A 16,092-nucleotide genomic window follows, 5' to 3' on the forward strand; every position below is an offset into this window, starting at 1 on the left:
AGCATTCACTGTGGAAAGCAGTGTTTCTAACAACTGGAGTTGAACCTGGATATCTACACACAGAAGAATTGAAGTTGTGCCTGCTATACACCATGTCCCGAATTGTACACAAAATGGATCAATGGCCTAACTGTAAGAACTAAACTTACCAAACTTTCAGAAGAAAGCCAAAGATACCCATTATGATGCTAGATTTGGCAAGAGTTTCCTGGATAAAACACCAGAACAAAACAACCAAAACCAACAACAAACAAACCAAAAAACTGTACTACAATAAAACTTGGTTGCATCAAACGATAAAACCAACAAGGTGATAAAGCTTCTTGCAGGATGAGAGAAAAATATGTAAACTATATACCTGGCAAAAGGCTAGCTCCAGGAACACGTCGGCTCCTCTTATACCTCAATAACACAAAAACAAGCACATAGGGTTTAGTGGTACAGTGCTTGGCCAGCATGCACAAGGCCCTGAGTTCTATTCCCAGCATCTCAAAAAAAATGGGCATGGGACTTAGATAATTCACAAGAGATAGTATATAAAGGTCCAACAAGCCTATGACAAGCTACCCATTAGGATTTAAATCAAAAGCCTTAACCCCATGGATATTGTAATGATAAACAAAGAAAACGAATAATATTAAATATTGTCAAGAATGTGAAGAAATTAAGGACTAGAAAGATGGCTTAGAGGCTAAGGCCCCTGCTGCTCTTTCAGAGGGCCTGAATTAGGTTCCTAGCACCCACATCAGCCTGTAACTCCAACTCCAGGGAATCTGCTGACCTCTTCTGTACTCTAGGCACTGCGCTTACATACACAACCCATGCAGGGGCACATACATATACACAGAATGAAAAACAAAAATAAAATCATTTTGGTAGAATAGGAAAACATTAGAAAGTGTATGTGCTAATGGTAGACATGCAAAATACTGTAACTGCTATGGAAGACTACAGAAGGTATTTCCTCAACTACCAAAAACAGAATCACAGCACAACCCAGGAATCAATCCCACTTCTGAGTACATGGCCACATGCGTTGAAACTAGGCTTCCAAGGAAATATCTGTATTTCAATTCACAATAGCCAAAAGATCCAAGCAACTCAAATGCCTAGCAGTATATGAATGGGCAAAAAGTATGCCATATACAGTACAATATTACTCAGCCCTAAAAAGGAAAGAAACAGACATACATCACAATATAAACGAGCTTTGGGGATATTATCCTCAGTGAAATAAGCCATAACAAAAACAAATGATCATAACTGTCCCATTTCACCTTTAGAGTATCTGGAGCCCTGAAGATTTTCAAAGATTCCTTTTCTAGGTCCAGCAAAAATGTTGCTACCATCAGCACACTGCCATCCCATCCTGGATAACTTCCTAAGTGTACTTCATCCCCCACCTCCGCCCCTGCTGCCCCTTAAGGTTACTGAGTGTTTCTTACAGGAAACTGAAGCTCAGAAAAGTTAAGTATACATAATTGACAGAGTTTAGACCTTGGCCCACATCCGCAGCTCCAAAGCTTAATGCAGTCAGGAAGTCTTCCTATCACACGGCTGCATGCTAGAAGTTGAGCTGTGGGCATGTGGAGGAAGGCCAGAAAAATATAGGTGGGGTATATCTGTTGCTTTTGTTTTTCGGGAACTGCCACAATGGAGCATCCACTGCACCTGAGCGCTGCCCGTCCATGTGTAGTTTCAGGTGAATTAAATCAGACACATGTGGCAGCCCCAGGGAACTAGTGGAAGGTCTTATTGTATTAGTCATTTTCCCTGTCATCTTGAATTAGTGTCATATTAGCTTAATGCAAGACTAACATGATATAGAAATGTTAGCATATTACAGAACACTCAGTGTGTCAAGTAAGAACTTTATCACATTACTCTGATGTTTCAGAGAAGGTGGGAACGTGAGAGTGTCCATAAAAGACAGTGAATGCCAAGTCCAAGTGAAACCCCTAGTATGGCGCTGGGATTGGAGAAGAGAGAGACCTATGAGGCTACCTGGTTCCAAGATATCTGATCTACTAAAGATTAAGGGACAAGCTGACATAGCTCTTGAAACAGTCCCAGAGGATTGTCATTTCCGTGAGGATATCTTTCCCTCAAATTACCTACAAACAGCATATCTGAAGGGAGCCCATGACAAAGGAATCTCATCTTTGACCCAAAATGATTAGTTCTTTAGTTCTTATGGCACTGCAGCCTCGGTCGGTGGATTGCATCTCTCGATGAGTCAATGACTGGGGCTCTTTCTTATTTTGGGTTTATTTACAGCTCTAGAGGTTCCATTGTGGACTTTCGGGGCTTATATGCACACAAACGACTCTTTTTCTTGGAAAACTTCCTTAGATTCTTACCAAAAAAAGTCATTAAAAGCAGAACGTGGAGGCAGGCATCCTGCACATGGTGGTAAGATCAGCACTCGAGAAGTTGAAGCAGGAGGATCATGAGTTTGAGGCTAACCTAGGCTACAGAATGAGATACTGTCTCATAAACAATCAGGAAATATCAAGGTCGAGCAAGATAAGGGACAACTCAAACCATAAATCTTACCCCTAACCTTGCCATTGGCTTGCTAGGTGACATCAGTCACGGCTGCCTTATGTGTAGATTGTATGATTGTGTTGTAAACTTTTGGTAAGGGTAAATGCAACGGTGTTTGGAAAGAACTTCAAGAAAGATAAAAATCCTTTTTAAAAAAACAGTCAGTTGTCAATTCTCCTTTTTAAAAAAAGGATTATCATCCTACAGAGGCAGTAGCCCATGTGCGTGCCTGCGCACACTGCCCTGACTCGGGATCTCAGTGCTCCACCGTCCCAACCTCTCAGAAAGGAAGCATTGCCGTATGGACCTTTGTGTCTCTCTTACAGCAGTGAGCCCCTGGCTTCCTGTACCTCTGATAACATAGTAATTTCAGTGAACCAAATCCCGGTGGAGTAACCCAGACTATGGTCCCAAAACATTGGGCTACTTAAGCCAGAGTGACCAAGCCAGTGTCCGAGACATCACTCTCAAGCTAGCAAGAAGGTCTGAAGAAAACACCGTTCGGCTCCACTATAAATGCGCCTTTCCCCTTAATTAAAAATCTATTAGCAAATTTCCTGATAGGCTGATGGTATTTACAAATATAAACTAATAGCTATTTATTTGGATGTTTATACTAAGGCTCAAAACGAGTTTTTCCTTGTAGTGTGATAATTGTTCAGATGGCTTCCTGCTGATTTAATTACTTCAATTAACGAGGATTCTGCTAGAGTTTCCCTTGGCTTTGGTTCTTCTGTGCTGTTATCACTGAAGTCTCATTGATTGTAGCTTGAGGGCCAAGCTGTATCTCTACCACTCACTCTCGAACAGCAGCACTAAGAGAGATGCAGTCATCTAAGAGAGGAAGAACACAGAAACCTCAGCAGAGAGGAGGCTTCTGGCCCTGTACCACTGTGCTTGCTCTTGTTTGGTTCAAAGGTGCATGTGGCCACCCCCATTTTCACCTCTTGCCCCTGTGGCACCAGTGATGGGCTTCGATGGTTAGGTGAAGCCCAGTGGGGCAACTGGAGCTCAACAAGAATCCTGACCTCAGAGCCTTGTGTTGTTTCAGACTCTTCTCTGGCATGGCCGATACCTGAGGCCGATGCTTTTCAAAGAGAAGGCTTCATCTTGGCTCAGAGTCTCAGAGGTTCAATCTGTGGACAGCTGGGTGAGACAGAACACTGTGGCAGTGAGTGTGTGGGGGTGGAGGTCAGCAGGGTAGAGTAGAACATCGTGGCAGTGGGTGGGGCAGAACTGATCATCCTATGACGGGTGATAGAAGGGATCGCAGACCCGATATAACAGTTAAAGTCATGCCTGCACTGACTATAGGTGGGCACATCTCCCACAGCTTCAAGAACCTCCTAAAGAGGTTCCACCAACTAGTGACCAAGGATAACACAGGAGCCAATGGCAGATATTTCATACACATGCCTGATGTCCTGGTACCTGAAAGTATATGTACCAGTTCTGCAGCATGTCTCCCTTCAAGATAGCATCAAATTGTTCTCTCTCCCTCCGTCTCCCTCACCCCACCGTGTGTGTGTGTGTGTGTGTGTGTGTGTGTGTGTGTGTGTGTGTGTTACATGAACTTAGCTTCAGTGTTGAGAGAAGCTCTATAGACAGACCCATGTAACAAAGAACCAAGATATCCTCCTTCTAGGAACCTTAGAGATGAACTCTTTGGAGTCCATCTTCCGGTCTAGTCAAACACTCCAATGATAGAGCCAGGTGAGAACTTTTACTGCAGCCCCATGAGAAAGCCAGAAGGTGAACTACTCCCTTTCCATCAGCAAACCACAGCTAAGCTCATAGAATCTAGGGACCTTACAGTGACAACTCTTTATCTTCACAGTAGAAACATCCTCATACCAGAAATAGAGAAACACAGTGAAACAAAAGGAACCATTTCAGAGAGTGCTAGCGATGTATGAAAAAAAGAAAACCGTACAAGGTAAGAGGAGAAATTATATGAGGAGCACAACAGAAGCTTCCTTGAGATGGAGCAGCATCCAAACTGAGATTTAAAGATACATGAGACCTGGCAAAGAGAACTCTGGCTAGAGAGAAAAGCAAGAGCTAAATGTACACATTAGCAAATGGCCTGGAAGTTTTATATGCTGAACAAGGAGACAGCACTGTGTAAAGTAGGAGAAGGTGTTAGACTGAAGTATGCAAGGCCTCAAAGCTCTCTGCCAAGGGAAGTGGGAGGTCTCCAGGGGGCTTTCAGTAGGGGCAGCCATCTGTTGAACATCTCTAAAGGTTCAGGCGCTGCCACAAGTGAGTGCTACAGGGCGAACAAAAAAGAACCCCAGCAGTGGTGCCTTTCTCAGGAGTCAATGGCCACAGCCAGCTAGGGGTAGAAGTAGTAACAGCCACCCCAAAGCTAAGCTAGGAGTGTAGAACGGATAGTATCACTGAGGGATTGCATAGAGGTAAACAAAATAATTAGCCAATGAGTGTTCTGATCTGATCCGGGTTATCAACAGCCAGGCCAAGAGTAGAGCTTGCAACTGGAGGTATTGATGAGTGTGTCAGAGCAAGTGTAAGTCCCACCTGTGAGACTCAGGCCTTAGCCGGGGACAGTGTCCAAGTGAACAAAACCAGGCTTAAGAGCATCCCCATAGATCAAAGACAATTGGTGTGTCGTGTATAAGACAGGCTGAGTGATTTGCAAAAGGTGACTTCATGTATGTCACTTCTTTGAAACCCACAACAATCCTGGGTTAATCTGGAGAAAGTGTACGTCTTCCTTTCACAGATAAGGAAACCTGAGGCTCAGAAAAAGGCTATGGTCTGTGTGACCTCACCAGCCAGGAAGAAGCCATGCAGGTGCGTGGACGCGAGGGCGTTAGGGACAGGGTGGTGATTTGTGTTGTTGTTTTTATATATTCAGCATCCTTGCCCATCAATGCACTCCACCTCTGTGACAACCAGATGACTTCCGAGCCCCACCCCCCCCCATGTGATTCAGCTTTCCATCACTATAATGAAATGTCCGAGACCATTAAAATGAGAGAAGAGCTTTGTTCTGGCTGCTTTGAAGGCAGCTCATGATCCATTGGCCCTATTGCTACTGGCTTACGGTAAAGCAGCACAACCTGGCAGAAGCCCATGAGAGAGCAAAACTGATCATCTCATCAACCAGGGGCCAAAGGGAAAGAGGGAGAGGCCATGGTTCCACTGCTCATTCCTGAACAAAGCCCAGGGACCTAAAGGCATATCTAAGGCCCAACTCCTATGTCCCAGGAATGCCATCCTATGGGCCAAGCCATTAACACATGAACCTTTAGGGGACATCATATATTCTAACTGCAACATCCTTGGAGGAACATATATGCATGTACATACATACACACACACACACACACACACACACACACCCCACACTATGCCACACATGCACTACAACCACCACACACAGACACACACCACACACACAGACACATACCCCACCCCATATCATGCCACATACATGCACCACACACGCACACACACACACACACACACATACACACACGTACCACCCACACCATACATACACCACACAGAGACACACACACACTCACATATCACACACACACACACACACAGAGTCCATGTATCCATGGAGTATTTTCCATCAAACAGTAACTGGAGGCTGAGGGAATGAAAAATGATCAGACCTACTATCTAACCTTGAAGACTTGCAAGACGATTCATCCTACAACACCTAGAAAGATCTTGTAGGAAGGTTGGTTCCCAGGCCTGGTATAGGAAATCCTTCCCACTGACAAGAAACAAACAGGAGTCAGATCCACAAAGAGACCGTGCAGGAGAGGACTGTGCAACTTCGGGCAAGATATTAAAATATTTTCATGGGCTGACCAAATTCTAAGCATTAGAGTTGATGAACGGCTTTATTGAATTTTGTGGATAAATATTTAAAGCTTTCCAGGGTTTGTGTAAATCACACCCAACAGATGCACTTGCTGACAGCGCCATCTCCTGGTAACTTCCAGTGTTGTGCAGAGAAATGAAAAGGCATCCAACCCAGAATGGGGCCTGGTAGAGACAGGGCATTGCCAGGTGGTCCCACAACAGGAGCCACAGTGCTGGCTGATGTGAAGGCACTGAAAATCAGAAGCTGCAGAGCGTCTGAGAGGAACAAGACTCTAAAACAGCCTAAGATGAACAAGCAGAGGATGGACGCTGTAAAGAAGAGGCAGCAATTTCTTCTCAAAAAAAATTTGGAAATATGACTTCCTCCAGAAGTCAAACCACACCCCCTTTCCTTTGCTCCAGGAGGAATCCCAGCAAGCCAGAATGCTAGCAAGGGTGTTCATAGTCTCACAGTCTCAGGATGCACACTCCCAGGATGCACTGTTCCACTGGTTAGAATACCTGAACCATGACACTTGCCACATAAAGGGTACTATACAGCTCTTTAAAAATTATGTTGGAGGCAAATATCCTATGGTGTCTGTTCTATATGGTTCTTGGCCTCAAACTGTTAAACGTGTGTACCTGGTTGGGAGTGAATATGGGAATGGTTAGGGGACAAAGAAAGGGGAGCAAGGTAGTGAGGGGAAGGGAGGGAGGGAGGGAGGGAGGGAGGGAGGGAGGAAGGGAGGAAGGGAGGGAGGAAGGGAGGAAGGGAGGAAGGGAGGGAAGGGAGGAGGGAGAGAGGGAGGGAGCAACTATTTAAGGCATGTGTGGGAAACTATAGAACTAAACAGAAGGGAGAATCTTGCCAGGGAAGGGAGCAGCAGAGACAAGGAGCAGAGAGAAAGGGAGAAGAATTAGGAGAGAAGTGACCAAAATGAAATATGTATGAAATTCCATACGGAGCCTATTGTTTGTAAGTTAATTTATATGGTAAAAATATAAAAAAAATAAATAAAATGTGTAGGGAGCCGGCATTCGCCATGGCAAGATGGCGCCTACTTCCGCTGTCGAGTAAACAACTGTTTGCGCATGTGCGTAGAGAACTGTTTGCGCATGTGCGTAGAGTGAAAAGACGCCATGTCACAGCCCATTCTGGGGCATTACGTAGGGTAATGAGTGAACAGCCAATCATGAGCAGACACGCCACGCTGTGGGCAGATACCCCGCACTGTGGTGTATATAAGCAGTGCAGATTACTGGCTCGGTCTCTTTTTCCCTCTGGGAGAGGGCAGTAAATGTCATTGCTGCAGAAGGAACCTAGTGTGTCCGCGTGTCTTCTTCCCGGCGAGAGGACCACGCGGGCTACAAAAATGTTTTTAGAAAGAAGGAAAATATACCAACTCTCTACCCAGAAGAATTATATAGGAGAAGCATATTTAATGGCATGAAAAGGGTTCAGATTTTAAATTGTAAAATTTCAAAACAAAGTATGTGAGAGAGGGGGTGGGTGGGGAAAAACAGACACCACAATGTTAACAACATATCTATAGTGGAGGAATATTTGACTGTTTTTGTCGTTCCGCTTCCAGATGTTTCCACATTTTCACTAATGAGTACAAACTACTGTTGCTGAGAAAAAAAAAGATACTACCCCAAGAGTGGACACCTCTGTCCTTTCACCAGCTGAGTGTGGCAAGTCACTTCCCGTGGCTGTACAGTCAGAACAAAGGAGGTAAGGTCACATGGACAACAATAATTCACAATGGGATTCCCTTCCTGCTGAAATAGCGCAGATAAAGTGCCCAATGCTGTGTCTGGCACACAGTAGAAGCTGAGTTACTATGAACTATTATTATTCATAATATTATTACTACTATGGGTAACCTTCCCCCAAATAAACAGAACACTGCCTCACAGCCTAAGCAGAAAGATGGAAACGATACATAGGAGATATCTAACTGCCCTAGAGAGTTAGTGGTAAAGTCAGACAGAAGTGAAATGTCACAGGTTCCAATGCTAGGCAAGCTCCTCTGGCTACAAAGAGATGCACTTGCTCTAACTCAACCAAAGGATATCCACAGAGGGGTATCACGGAGCCTAAAAGTAAGAACAAAAGCACTAGGGATCCCCAGAAATCTGAACAAGGTGAGCAGGGAGAACCAAGAGTCTCCTCCCTCTGCCCCACAATCCCTCTCTTCTCCCTCTTTCAATGCATCTTAAGTGACATTCTCACACTGACTCCCCTGTGCATGACAGCTGGACAGCTCAGCTTCAAGCTCCCCAATCCAGGCCCCTGAGTGGAGAATAAGGTCACTCAGATCTCTTATCCCCTGGCTTCCCATGAGGTTGATTACCCTGGCTCAGACCCTCTAGTGCAACTGAGCTGGCCAAAGGAACCGGGTCATGTGCTGTAAAGCACGCCACTGCCCATATTCATCCAGGACTATGATTAGGTCTGTGCACAGAAGGCTCTGATCTTTTAGGATGGAACTTTCTAGAACAGAACTTACTGCTTTCTGTTTGCTTTGCAAGGTTTCTTATTCATCCTCATAGACCCATTGTGTCTTATTAGTGTTTGATGCTGGACTCTCCTGGAGGAAAGTCTCTTTTTTTTTTCCATAGGTTTAGTTTCTTAAGAAGCAGATTAACATCCTTAATTATTCATCTGTTCTAGTGAAGATGCCACATCTGATGTAGTAGTTGCTGCGTGGTTAAGGTTCGAGAACTTCATTGTCGTCTACAAGAATCCATCTAAATTTGCAGAGGCCTGAGTTCTACATTCATCAAAAATGAACTACAATATAACTGGGGCCAGCAGCTCAGCACACTTTGCTTCTGGCAACTGGCATTTTCTTCCATTTCCTTAGCCAACTCTACCAAGCTGAAGATGCAGGAGGCAGTTGTCAGGGACTATAGCCAGGACTTCTTACCTGGCTCCCTCCCATTAACAGAGAGGGTCATAATGACACTGTCAGCTAAGATCCTTTGTCCACCTGTCACTGGAGTACTGGGTACTCTCTCCCCACTAAGGACGGTTCTACTCCTGTGGCTGGCTGAGTGTCCTTCAGGAGACTTGCAAATGAAGCCTAGAGGAATCACTACTGGTGTGCTGGTTTTGACGCTCCTCCTCTAGAATGGCATAAAACCAGTTCTACCTCCTATTTTGAAAATTTGCTCACCTCTGGCCAAAAAAAAAAAAAAAATGGGCAAGGAATGGTCCCTTTCTGTGGTAAGTGATTGCCATCAGTTTCCTGATCATTTTATCTCCTTTAACATCTCTTGACTAAGAGACTGGGCAGTCTGCTGGTTGTCTTATCCTTGGGAACTGTCATTTTCATAGTTACCACAACAATTCTCTGAGGTAAACCTATTCTGTCAGGATGCCACCTGAACTTGGCCCTGGCCTGGTGAGAAGCCACCACTGACCACACTTAAAGTGATGCCACCGTCCCTCTCACCAGCAAGGTTTTCTTACTAATGAAGACCTCCTCCCATGTCTTGGCACAAAGTCACCTGGTACTGATTCTGGCCTCACTCTTGAGCCACTCCATCCTCTTCCCACCATTTCCACATAATTTCCAACATTACCACCATTTGCTATGGGACTTCTTTTTCTATGCCCCTAAAAAGTCACTGTAGCAATTGGGTGACATCATCTTCATCTCTTCACCCCCTTCTCTTCCTCACCTTGTAGCTTCTCAACATCACTATCATCTGTGTAGCCATTTTCTTTTGCATTAAAATTCCTTCATTTTAAACAGAGGTGTTTCTGTTTTCCTGGTTAGTTTTAAATGATTCTCCATTCAGATCTCCACACTGAACCTCCCTGAGGGAGGGAGCCATCTGCTCTCTATCTTAGAGTCATGTAACTAAGCACCTGACATTTAGCAAATGCTCAGGAGAAGTTTGATTAATTTACCGGACAATGTTTACATAGAGGATAATTTCTCTCCTTCCACATGTCCGCCATGTGTTTCATGGAAGGCAGTTCTTAACACAAACATAGTGACATACCATCCTATGAAAAAAGAACTAGGAATCTCCCTATCTGCAGGAGAGAGCCTCTAAATGACTTTTGAAGACAATGAGCTGGCCAGTCTCCTTCCATTAGTACTGTGTTTGGAAGTCAGCTTTGGTCCTTAGCAGTTCTTAGGCTGCTTACCAGACAAGACTCCTGTCCAAAGTCCAGCCACGCTATCCACAGCTCGCTCATCTCCATCCCTCTGGCTGGTTTGTGATGTTTCCTTTCTGCCATTGAATCTTGTGCTGCAGAAGATGCAAGCCACTTCCTAACCTAAGACAGGGAAACAGAAAGGATGCAAAGATGTCATTTGCCTCAAATCACAAAGTCATGATGAAGCCAGGACAAAAAAAAATTAGCTTTCTTGATGTCGCCCTGTTCTTTTTTCTTCTGCCCTCCTTTCTGGAACCACCCAAGAGCGACTGTAGGTCTTTCTCTTCTACACCTAAGGAAATGAAAGCTTTGAGAAATAGCTTTGGTCTGGGCAATATACATTTATTGAGTACTTAGTAATCAGACCTTCTTCTGGTGGCTGGATGCTGCGTGGTTAAAGGGAAAGGGAGAGAATGGAACTTATAAAGTGGGGGTGGGTTGGAGAGGGCTGAGGAATACAGGAGGGGAAGGAAGGGCAAGGGGGAGTGAGGGAGTGCTCAGCCTCTGCTGTCATACACTTCTAAATTAGAGCTGTGTCGTCCAAAGTATTCTGAAAGTTCTGTGCATAAAATATAGCACAGGGGCCAGAAAAAAAGAAACCAGTTTAATTCAGGATGCACTAGTATATGACCCATGGACCAGTTACAACTCTCACCCTGTAAGAGAGAGAGAGAGAGAGAGAGAGAAAGGGACAGAGGGAGGGAGGGAGGGAGGGAGGGAGAGAGAGAGAGAGAGAGAGAGAGAGAGAAAGAGAACTCTGTATCTTTTAGAAGTTACAGAAAGTCTTGGAGAAAATGACACAGACCCATGTGGTCTCCAGAGCCTGGAATGCTTGCTCTCATCCATAACAGAAATGCAGAGAGTAAAAGTAGCTTTCTTTAATGCTACAACCAAAGTACTCGAGAGTACAGCTTAAGGGAGGAAGAATGGTAGTGGCTCACAGTTTCAGGGGATTCAGTGAGCATCACAGAGGTAATGAGTATGTGCTGGAGGCTAGCCTTTAATTCTAGGTGGACAGGAAGTATAGAGTAAGACAGTAAGAGACACAAGATAAAGTATTTGCAAGCACCCCCTACTGAGACCCAGCCTACATTTCCAGGCCCTTTCAAACAGCACTGCCAGTTAGGGACACTAACTAATTCACTGCATTAGCCTTTTGGGGAGCCCTTCATTTCCACAGTATAACACTGATTTCTAATCTAACCTTAAAGAATTTGTGACTGGGGGTGGTAATGTATATTACAATCTCAGTGCTTGGAAAGCTAAGGCAAGAAAAGTGAAGTTTAAGTCAGTCTAAGCTACAATGTCATTCCAGGCTAGCATGGACAATTTGGTGAGACCCTGTCTCAAAGAAAAAAAAGTGACAAAATAATTTATGAGTATTTGAAGACTCTGCATTCTCTGGATGTGTTTCCCTCCCATATGCTCAAATCCATCTTCTGTGTGGAGCTGGCCTCTAACGTAAAGCTTGAACTGTACTTACAAGAATCCCGCTTCATTCCTTCAGGAATGGTTCAGAGCATGATTCCATCAGGCTACTGTGCTTTAGGAATCCATGAGAGAAGGGACGTTCTTTCTCTTCGGAGCTGGACTGTAAAGATGTAAACCTGACAGCCCTGGACTCCATGAGGAGGACACAACTCATGCTGAAGAGAAGAGTAGACTTACTTAGCCGGGTCTTGATGCCTGGACTCCCAGTCTAAAGCCTTCCCGCAAGCTGGAAGAGAACACAGTCAGGGTCAACCACGTCAATGATCTGAAAGAAATAATCAGGACACCTGCCTAAACTATATGCTGTTCTAGAAACTGTTAAATAAACAACAGACCAATAATGCTCAAGTCATTCATGTCTAACTAAAGTCCTGCGCTCTTTGGCCAAGAGCTCCTCAGCCATGCTCCCGGCAGGCTCCTGCACCCACCAACCCATGCTCAGCTCCTATGATGATGATTACGTTAGATTCCACACATAAGGACAACCGTGTGCTCCTCTGTCTGTGACTAGCTGACCACTTAAGAATGTCCTCCATATTATTCCACGATATTGAACAGGACCATATTGCCTTCTTTTAATGGCTAAGTACTGTTTGATCCTGTGTATCTCACACTTTCTTTAACCATTAAATGTGTCAGTGGCCATATGAGTTGATGTTATGTGGGCATTATGACAAATGCTGTAAGGTGAAAGTACAGCTCTCTTCCCCCACACTCTGATTTGGCTTCCTTTAGAAATGTACTCAGCAATGCAGTTATTAGCTCATATAATAATTATGCTTTAATTTTACATGCAGATAGAAGTTAGCAAAATACAAAACATACACCAGTAGACAAATTTTGATTCTAGGAGAAATTTTATCATTATTATTATTATTATTATTATTATTATTATTATTATATGTAAAATGACGCTCTAAGAAAAGGCATAAATAATGTCAGAATTTTAAATGAGTCATTACTACAGATCCTACATCCTACAATCATAGAAGGTCATTATGAATAATTTTATGCTAATAAATTTAAGATAAATTCAATTAAAATTCAAACAAAATCTGACATTTGTAGAGATATGATAGAAGGCGGGACAGTCTTATTTCCAGATTATTTACAGATGGAGACTTTACCTCAAACCATAAACTGAAGGCGAATGAATAGCCTCTGGGTAATTGCTGGTACAGATATTTTTTAATTAATTTATTTATTTTATGTTTATGAGTACACTGTAACTATCTTCCAACACACTAGAAGAAGGCATTGGATCCCCTTACAGATGGTTGTGAGCCACTGTGTGGTTGCTGGGTATTGAACTAAGGATCATTGGAAGAGCAGCCAGTGCTCTTAACTAACCACTGAGTCATCTCTCCAGCCCTGGTGAAAGACCCCTGGGGGAGACCCCCACTCAAATCTCGGGAGGACGTACACCCAAGGAATCACAAGAGACCATCTTGATATAATTACAAGAGGTATTTTTTTAATTTCAGGGCGCTCTGGTTCGGCACCATACCTATCTCACGCAGGAGATAGTGGAGCCGACCACAAGGCTTGAAAGTTAGGGGTTTATATAGGGAAAAGGTCTGAGGGAACAAAGGGATCAGTGTGATCATACATGATTGGCTAGTTCAAATATTAACTATTACATGCAGAACAGAGTGGAAAATTCCTAAGGTTGGTGTTAATCTGAGTCAACAGAGCATCTGACCTTAAGCCATATCTAAGAGGACCAGATGGTCCATTACTTAGTGTCTGCCAGGCACATCTTTGCAGGCCTGGGCCTTGGACATGTCCTCGTTTGCCTAGACATGTTTTCCTCTATGTTTATAGTTTTATGTCTTCTTGACTTGCCAGCTCTTATGATATCTAACAACTTGCTTGCTCCTTCCCAGGCCTATGTGGACCAGCTTGTGATGGATTCTTAGGCCCATAACTTTTCTTCCTAGTCAGCACAGGTCTAAAGTTTTAATTTTTACTTTCACTGGTACAAATATTTTTTTATTTTATTTTATTTTTTTCCTGTTGGTGTTTTTTCTTTTTTATTAGATATTTTCTTTATTTACATTTCAAATATTATTCCCCTTTCCTGGTTTCCCCTCTGAAAACCCCCTATCCCCTTCCACCCTCTCTCTGCTCACCAACCCACCCACTCCCACTTCCTGACCCTGGAATTCCCCTACACTGGGGCATAGAGCCTTCACAGGACCAAGGGCCTCTCCTCCCATCAATCAACAAGGCCATCTTCTGCTACATATGAGGCTGGACCCATGAGTCCCTTCATGTGTACTCTTTGGTGACCAAGCCCTCTCAGTCAGTCAACAGGTTCTCCAGCGCAGGAGTGAGGATTAAAAAGAAAAAAGACAGACAACACTGTAGCATGACCTCAGTCCATTCTGAGACTGAAGGCAAAATTTATTTTTTAAATCCCCTTTTTATACCATTTTAATTACATGCAAGTATTAAGGGTGAGCAATACAAAAAGGAACCAGCAAGGCCATAAGCAAAGTCCCGTGATTACTCCAGTAACAGTTGTTTAAAAGGGCTTGTCATAATGACCAAAATACTTGAGCCCACTTCCTTGTCCAAGCCCAAAATCTTGCCTGAAGCCTTCTTCTTTGGTGCCACTCTAAGATTAAAATTCCTGCCTTAACCTACTTCCCTATTGTAGCCTAAAGTTAGATTCTTGCTGAAACTTACTTCCTTATCATGGCCAATGTCAGATTCCTGCCTGAAGCCCATTTCCTTGTCCTTGGCCAATGTCAGATTCCTGCCAAAAGACCATTTTCTTGTTCTAGGCCAATGTCAACACCCCAAAAGGCTCTTCACACTTTGGTTGCTGGTATAGTCCTGGGAAACTCTGGGGATACTGGTTGGTTCATATTGTTATTTCTCCTATGGGGCTGCAAACCCCTTCAGCTCCTCCGTTGGGGACCCTGTGCTTGGTCCAATGGTTGACTGAGAGCATCCACCTCTGTATTTGTCAGGCACTGGTAGGGCCTCTCAGGAGACAGCTATATCAGGCTCCTGTCAGCAAGCACTTGTTGCCATCCACAATAGTGTCTGGGTTTGATGACTGTATATGGGGGCAGGTGGGGCAGTCTCTGGATGTCCTTTCCTTCAGTCTCTGCTCCTTACTTTGTAACTCCTTCCATGCGTATTTTGTTTTCCCTTCTAAGACGGACTGAAGTATCCACACTTTGGTCTTCCTTCTTCTTGAGCTTCATATGGTCTGTGAATTGTATCTTGGGTATTTCTTGCTTCTGAGCTAATATTCACTTATCAGTAAATACCTACCATGTGTGTTCTTTTGTGATTGGGTTACCTCACTCAGGATGATATTTTCTAGTTCCATCCATTTGCCTAAGAATTTCATGAATCCATTGTTTTTAATAGCTGAGTAGTATTCTATTGTGTAAATGTACCATATTTTCTGTATCCATTCCTCTACTGAGGGACAAATCAGTGGTCTTCCTATACTCAAAGGATAAACAGGCTAAGAAAGAAATTAGGGAAACAACACCCTTCACAATAGTAACAAATAATATAAAGTACCTTGGTATAACTAACTCTAGCCAAACAACTGAAAGATCTGTATGACAAGAACTTCAAGTCAAGAAAGAAGTCAAAGAAGATCTCAGAAGAATGAAAGATCTCTCATGCTCATGTATTAGCAGGATTAATACAGTAAAAATGGTCATCTTGCCAAAAGCAATCTACAGATTCAATGTAATCCCCATCAAAATTCCAAATAAATTCTTCATAGAATTAGAAAGAGCAATTCTCAAATTCATCTGGAATAACAAAAAACCAAGGATATCAAAAACTATTCTCAACAATAAAAGAACTTCTGGTACAATCACCATCCCTGACCTCAAGCTGTACTACAGAGCAATTGTGATAAAAACTGCCTGGTATTGGTACAGAGACAGGCAGGTGGATCAATGGAATAGAATTGAAGACCCAGAAATGAATCCACACACCTATGGTCCCTTGATCTTTGACAAAGGAGCTAAAACCATCCGGGCGCGGGGGGGGGG

At 43.6% G+C, this 16,092-nt stretch overlaps 1 long non-coding RNA gene across 1 annotated transcript in view; it reads right to left on the minus strand.

The window, feature by feature from the left end:
• LOC116067918 overlaps nucleotides 1–12,275 on the minus strand; it is a 51,709-nt gene extending 39,434 nt beyond the window's left edge. Inside the window, exons 1-2 of the long non-coding RNA XR_004109344.1 lie at nucleotides 12,054–12,275; nucleotides 10,559–10,690 (exon numbers count right to left, since the gene is read on the minus strand). This is a non-coding gene — a long non-coding RNA (uncharacterized LOC116067918). The remainder of the gene's footprint in view (nucleotides 1–10,558; nucleotides 10,691–12,053) is intronic.
• Nucleotides 12,276–16,092: the final 3,817 nt, after the last annotated feature.

This window comes from Mastomys coucha, unplaced genomic scaffold (assembly GCF_008632895.1).
Source record: "Mastomys coucha isolate ucsf_1 unplaced genomic scaffold, UCSF_Mcou_1 pScaffold22, whole genome shotgun sequence".
Lineage (NCBI taxonomy): Eukaryota > Metazoa > Chordata > Mammalia > Rodentia > Muridae > Mastomys > Mastomys coucha.